General features: G+C 44.7%; 1 protein-coding gene across 1 annotated transcript in view; it reads left to right on the top strand.

The window, feature by feature from the left end:
• Positions 1-3,589: 3,589 nt before the first annotated feature.
• SLC7A9 (solute carrier family 7 member 9) overlaps positions 3,590-6,965 on the top strand; it is a 51,341-nt gene continuing 47,965 nt past the window's right edge. Inside the window, exon 1 of the mRNA XM_079988095.1 lies at positions 3,590-3,655. The gene's annotated coding sequence lies outside the window, so the exon portion shown is untranslated. The remainder of the gene's footprint in view (positions 3,656-6,965) is intronic.

Below are 6,965 nucleotides of genomic sequence, written 5' to 3'. Positions count from 1 at the left end.
GGACACTGAGGTCCAGCGCCGAGGGCCTTCTGGTGGTTCCCTCACTGCGAGAAGTGAAGTTACAGGGAACCAGGCACAGGGCCTTCTCGGTAGTGGTGCCCGCCCTGTGGAACGCCCTCCCATCAGTTGTTAAGGAAATAAACAACTATCTGACTTTTAGAAGACATCTGAAGGCAACCCTGTTTAGGGAAGTTTTTACTGTTTGATGTTTTATCGTGTTTTAAATATTCTGTTGGGAGCCGCCCAGAGTAGCTGGGGAAACCCAGCCAGATGAGTGAGGTAAAAAGAAGAAGAATCACTCATTTGAGGCCCCTTTCTGTGTGCCCCCTCTGAGATAGGTGCAGAAAGTGGGCAACTGGAGAACAGGCCTTCTCAGTGGTGGCTCCCCATTTATAGAACACACTTTCCAGGGAGTGAGGCCAGGCACCATCTCTTATCTGTTTTTAGGTGCCAGGCAAATAATATTATTCACCCCAGCCTCCAGACCTTAAGATTCTGCTTATCTTTCAGTTGGGTGGGGTTGGAGCTGCTCATAGATACATAGATAGATAGATAGATAGATAGATAGATAGATAGATAGATAGATAGATATAGATAGATACCGTAGATAGATAGATAGATAGATAGATAGATAGATAGATAAAACTGATGCATTTTAGGTTGCTTTAATATTTTTTTTTTAAAGTTCATTTTTGTTAAGTCACTTTGAGGTCCCTGAATACGGTCTGACTGGCAAGGAGATTGGGAAAGGCCAGCAAATCCACCTGCAGAGCCCTCCCTGGTAGCCCCCCCCCCCCGCCCAATAAATTTTCTCAGGACTAGGAAGAGGAGAGGAACAACAGCTGTGGATTATTGACTGACTTACAGCTGACAGCTTCCCTATTTAAGGAGTGGTGGCACAGACCCGCTCCCCAGACTGCAACTCCTTGAGGTCTACCTGTGTCAGCAGGTAAAGAGAAGAGAAATTGGGGGGTGGGAGGCACTGGGAGCAAATCTTCCTTGCAAATGGTAGCCTTGCTGGACCTGAGGACTGGGGGGAGAAACACCCACTGTGGGGTTTGCTCTGCTGCTACTATGGAGAAGGGAGGGGAGTTTTTTTGTGGGATTCTTTTTTTGGCATGGATGCTTGTGGCCTTTATGCCCCTTAGGATGAGAACAGGGAGGGATTGGTGGAGGGGCATACTGAAATATGCTAAGCAACTCAAAACCCACAGAGAGTTAGTTGGCACAGGGTGGGGGCCTCTGTGTGGAAGAGGGAGGGAGGGAGGGGGCTGCTGCCACAAGGGAAATAGCAGGTGGGAACCATTGCTAAGACCCCTTGGTTCTATAATCTGCTCAAATGTTGTGTTTGTTTTTACCTAGGTATTTGGTTAAATTGAAACGATTAATTTTTGTTGCTGCCGTTTTGCTCATGATATAATGGTTCAGTTGTTCATTGGTCCTGTTTATACGATTTTGTAATTTTTGTACATCCATTGCTCCCCCCCCATTTGTTTTTATTACTTTATTCCCTGCTCTGGGATTGAGAACATTAAATGAGGAGGGGGCTATAAATACTGCCGATAAATATAATAAATGAGTGACAGAGCCACCTGCTTTGTGTGCCAATGTTCCCAGTTCAGCCCTTGGCGTTTTAGCTAAAAGGGTTTGGGAGCTGGTGATGGGAAAGACATTTTCTGGAGAGCTGCTGCTGCTGCTGATCAGAGTATGCAGTACTTGGCCAGGTGGCCTGAATCAGGGTAAGATAGCTTTGCATGTGCATATAATCTGGGACAATTTAGTGTAAAAAAGCAGGGGTACCAGATCATTTAAAACATGGTACTTGTCCTTTTCTTTCAAGCCTCTTTTAAAACCTTTGATTTCCCATGAAGTATTAGGCCAGGGGTGGGAAAGCCCAGGGGCCAAATGTTTGGCCCTTCAGCTCTCTCTCTCTGGCCCTCTGAACTCTTTCCAGGCTCCACCCCTTACTGGTCCTGCTTCACCCCCTGGAGTGTTTTTGTTGGGCTGGATTGTGCCCTTGGACCCTTTTGCTTCGCTTGATGGGATAGAGAGGGGATGTGCAGAAACGAACCTACTGTATGAAGTAAAATTTGCATGGATTGCTCCACCCACTTTTCCCTATAGCCTGCCCCCCGCCAGCTTTTGGCATGTGACCTTCTGAAGGTTGTCTGGAAGAGAACGCAGCCCTGATTTAAATGGTGGGAGCATTGTTTTAACATTGGTTTCATACTCCCTTGTAAGAGTGAAGCCAGGTGAAGCAATGACACAGCAATAGGGCAGAGAAGGCAGTGGGTAATTCTGGTACAAACCACTATTTTTGTTTTTTAAACGCCTGTTTATATAAATATAAACAAACCGTGCACCTCTTCCAGCAGGTATCTGTTAATTGTCCTCACATGACGGGAGTATTATGACCAAAGCTCTCCCTGCTATAGCTCACACCCTCTTCTCTTGCTTTATTTCCCATGATATCCTTATGGGCTGTGACTTTTGCTCCTTGCACTTTAATCAAAACTTCAGCACCTACCCTCTTGAAATGGGAGTGTTGTGAAGTCTTTAAAAAAACCACATGGCAGAAGAGATTGGAATATTGTTCATTCATCAGAAGTACAATCTGTTGTCCTCAGTTGACCTAGATATCTATAGAAGGGCTCAGAGAACTAAATTAAATTTTAAACAGTGGGACAGACTTGTGACAAATTGATGCAAAGCTGAAATGTATACAAAATAAGCACAGAGACCATTTGAGATAAATGGGCTTCTGAGCTCTTGCACAGAAATGTCTCTATCTCTTGTAGGGCATGGTTTTTTGGCTCCAGAATCTCCCAACATTTAATGCATCTGCCCAACTAGGCTCTGCTCCATGAAAAAAATCTGCCATGCTTCCTTCTCTTTTAGGTGCCACGCAACTCTTTCTGCTTCTTTGTTTCTGCTGTAAGAGCCCAGCAAGCTCTCCCTCTCAAATCGGTTCTCTTAAAGTGATCCCACTCATTCCCTAAGGTGGACTGTACGTATGTCTTACTCTACAAAGGACAGGTGGGTGTTTGAAGCGCTGCCAGAGGATGGTCTGCTTTGAAGGACAGACACACTTTGGTGTCCTCTGTTTGGAAGGCTGTTGGAGGACAGTCCTCTGTGCAGAGGTGGCTTGTGAGGGAGGGGAGCAGAGACAGTAGTGGTCTCCCAGCAGCAACAGCAGAAGAAGCCATAGGGCTGCAGGGCCTTCCTGTAAGCAGATGGCTCAGACAATAGAGCCAAGATGCAGCACACACAACTTGAGACAGCAAGCCCACTTGCAGTTAGTGCCTGGAAATTCTTGAAAGCATAGAGGATGAGTCCTGCTGGATAGGACCAAAGGCCTAGCTAGTCTGGCATTCTGTTCCTACAGGGCACAACTTGATGTTTCTGGGGAGCACACAAGCAGGAGGTGAGGGGAGATCATCTCCTTCCCAATCGTGTTCTCCAGCGACTGGGATTCTGAAGCTGTTGCCTCTCATGCTGGAGGTCACCATGACTCGTCACCATGATTAGTAGCAACTGATTAGCCTTATCTTTTGCCTAGTCCCATGCCGAAACTAAATTGGTGTACAACAGTGCGTCTTGTGGAAGCGAATTCCATAGGTTAGATTGCTAAACTGTGTGTAGGACTTACACGGAGGTAACTTTTTAAAAATTATTATGCTGATTGGCAATAGCTCATTGTGCACTTTACCTTGAGAAATTAGCAAGATACTGGCTTGACTCAGTGCTTGTTGGCATCGGTGCTGCCTTTATAGCTCAACTGTGTAAGTTCAGAGCAGGTAGCTACTACAATCTGGGTGTGTTGTCATTTTGTGTTCAAGAACTATTTATTCCATTCCTGACTAATGTAATTGCTTGCAATAGACCATAGAGTTATAAGGAAATATTGCTTTGAACATGTTGTGCCTATCTCAGAATGTTGAAATTCATTCTCATTATGCTCAAGGATTAGCTCTGGGGGGAGTCCAAAGTGCGTATGAATGAATTAAAATTGTCCTTGAGCTATAGACAGGGACTCTAATATTCCTTTTACATTTCACCTTTGCAAAGCCAAGCTTTATTGTTGGGCTTCCCTAGCTCTAAGAACTAGGCAGCCTCCAACCCATTTTATTTAACTTTAGTTCTGGACACACAGATAAAGAAGACGAATTAAAATACAGATAGAAGTTCTGAACGTCTCTTCAGAAAAGTGTATGAATGTCAACACTGGAGGCATTTTAAAAATTCAGGGCTGGGGTGAGAAACTTTGACAGCCCTCCACATACTGTTGGACTCGACTCCCAACAGCTGCAGCTAGCATGGCCAATAATCAGGGGTGATAGGAGCTGGAGTCTAACAACTGCTGGACTTTTTCGCCAACACAGAGTGTGCACAGCGACTGGAGCGTAGAAATAAAAGGTTGTCCGCAATATCTTTGCTTAGTTTTAATTTTAAAAACATAACAGTCAAAAACTGCAAGCCATCACTCCTCACCAGCAGCATAAGGTAAAGGTAAAGGGACCCCTGACCATTAGGTTCAGTCGTGACCGACTCTGGGGTTGCGGTGCTCATCTCGCTTTACTGGCCAAGGGAGCCGGCGTACAGCTTCCGGGTCATGTGGCCAGCATGACTAAGCCATTTCTGGTGAACCAGAGCAGCACATAGAAACTCTATTTACCTTCCCGCTGGAGCGGTACCTATTTATCTACTTGCACTTTGACGTGCTTTCGAACTGCTAGGTTGGCAGGAGCAGGGACTGAGCAACGGGAGCTCACCCCATCGCGGGGATTCGAACTGCCGACCTTCTGATCAGCAAGTCCTAGGCTCTGTGGTTTAACCCACAGCGCCACCCGCGTCTCTCACCAGCAGCATACAAAACATTCAATCAACTTAAATACAGTTGTCAAATAATCAGTTATCTTATCACATCCCTTCCTGCATCCAGTGCGGAAATTTAGTTAGTCAAATAGTCAAGAGACCACAGGTGTGCAGCTAAGTAAGTCAAACTGCAAACATACATCTGTGAGCTTCACATTAACCAACCCCGTTCCTGCATAGCATCATTGACCACTTTAAGGTAAAGAAAAACCAACAACAACATCTGGGTAGCCTGGGTATCTTCAGCTGCCTCTGAAACTATAAGGACTCTCTGAACAACAAGAATGCTAAATATGTGCAGAATGCAACTTGGGAAGCTTTGTCTCCTGCAAAGCAAAGCTCGGAAGAGGGCGATTCTCCCAAGTTTATCTGCAGGAAGGGATTGAGCAAGGGAAAACATTTTTGAAAGCATAATGTTTACCTGGTGCCTGCAGGTTATCAACTGTGTCTGCCCCCCCCCCCCCCGGAGCATACATCTCCCAGCACATCAAGCCGCTGCTGAAAGGCACCTTGTGTTGAGCTCCCAGGCAATTTTCAGCTATGTTCCACATTACAGCATTGATTAATATATCATTAATAAGATTTATGTACATATGAATATGCAACGTCTCTAAATGGTGTACATTAAACAGAATAAAATCATTAAAAAAAAAATCAGCATAACACCAGAAGCTAAAATTCAAAGAAATACATCAATACAACAGAACTTTGTAACAGATTGTCTTTACTACTCAATTTAGGCCTCAGAGCAGTGTTCCTTTATGTATTGTGAAATCCTGTACAGCTTTTCCTTTTTGCACGTTTGCAATAGCTTTATATTCTGGCACAGAGATTTCCTAGTTAAAAAGCTGGCTGCTCACCAGTATCCCATGGATAAGAACCAACCTGGACACCCGAGTTGCAAATATGAGAGTCTGATGTTTTTGTTTGCCAGCAGGCTCAAACAATTCTGCTTGTCAGGCTCACCATGGTGCGTATGGCACTGCCCTCTGGTGAACAGGGTGAGCAGATAGCCTCTTGCCCCTTATGAAGCCTCCCTGGAGGGGCTGAAGGGGGAGGTGATTGTCCTGGCACTTGTGCAGTGATTCACACCACCTCCCCAACTAGATGGCCAAGACACCTGGAGAACTCCAGAACATAGACAGCCATGATGATGTGGGTAATAGACACTTCTTATATGTGATTTTTGCCTAATATATACTTTTTCACATGATTTCTGATTGGATGGCTGCATTGCAAAATCCACATAAGTGTGTGTGTGTTTTAAAAAATAATAATGCCTGGGTTTTAGTTTATGTATTGGTTCAGGAAGTGCAAAATAAGCAGTCTCACATTAGGATTTTTCTCTCACCCCTGGGTTGTTCCTCTGAAACCCCTGGGTATGGTCTAGTTATTTCAGAGCACAGCTAGCAAAAGGAAGAGGCTTTTACAGTACATCAAACAGTAACCTGGGATTAAAGGCAGGAAACAGGCAGTGAAGAGATGAAACTGAGATAGGAGTGTCCTTGAAGGGAGGGAGCAATATTTTTAAACGACTCCTACAGTCTAGCTGTGACTAGATGGACTCCTGTGAGTCTCGCGAAGCAGCTTTGAGATGTTGCTAACGCAGCAACGGATCTAAAGAGGGATGCCTAAAGAGGAGCATGCTTGTGCTGTAAATACCAAGGAGACCAAACATTAACCATGCCATTCCTGGTTCATATAATCCATGCCATAGGACTAACATTGCCAGATGTGTTTGAACCCTAAGAATAGTGAAGAAATAATATTTTTTTAAAACAAACAAACAAACTAGAACAATGAAAGCAAAGTATTGTGATATATTGGCATCTGTCCCATGCACTTCGCTTTGATTATATACAGTGGCACCTTGGGTTAAGTACTTGATTCATTCTGGAGGTCCGTACTTAACCTGAAACTGTTCTTAACCTGAAGCACCACTTTAGCTAATGGGGCCTCCTGCTGCTGCCGCACCACCAGAGCACGATTTCTGTTCTCATCCTGAAGCAAAGTTCTTAACCTGAGGTACTATTTCTGGGTTAGCGGAGTGTGTAACCTGAAGCGTATGTAACCTGAAGCGTATGTAACCT

This window comes from Podarcis cretensis, assembly GCF_951804945.1.
Source record: "Podarcis cretensis genome assembly, chromosome: 8".
NCBI classification, from domain to species: Eukaryota; Metazoa; Chordata; class Lepidosauria; order Squamata; family Lacertidae; genus Podarcis; species Podarcis cretensis.
This window is presented reverse-complemented; position numbering and strand designations above follow the sequence as displayed.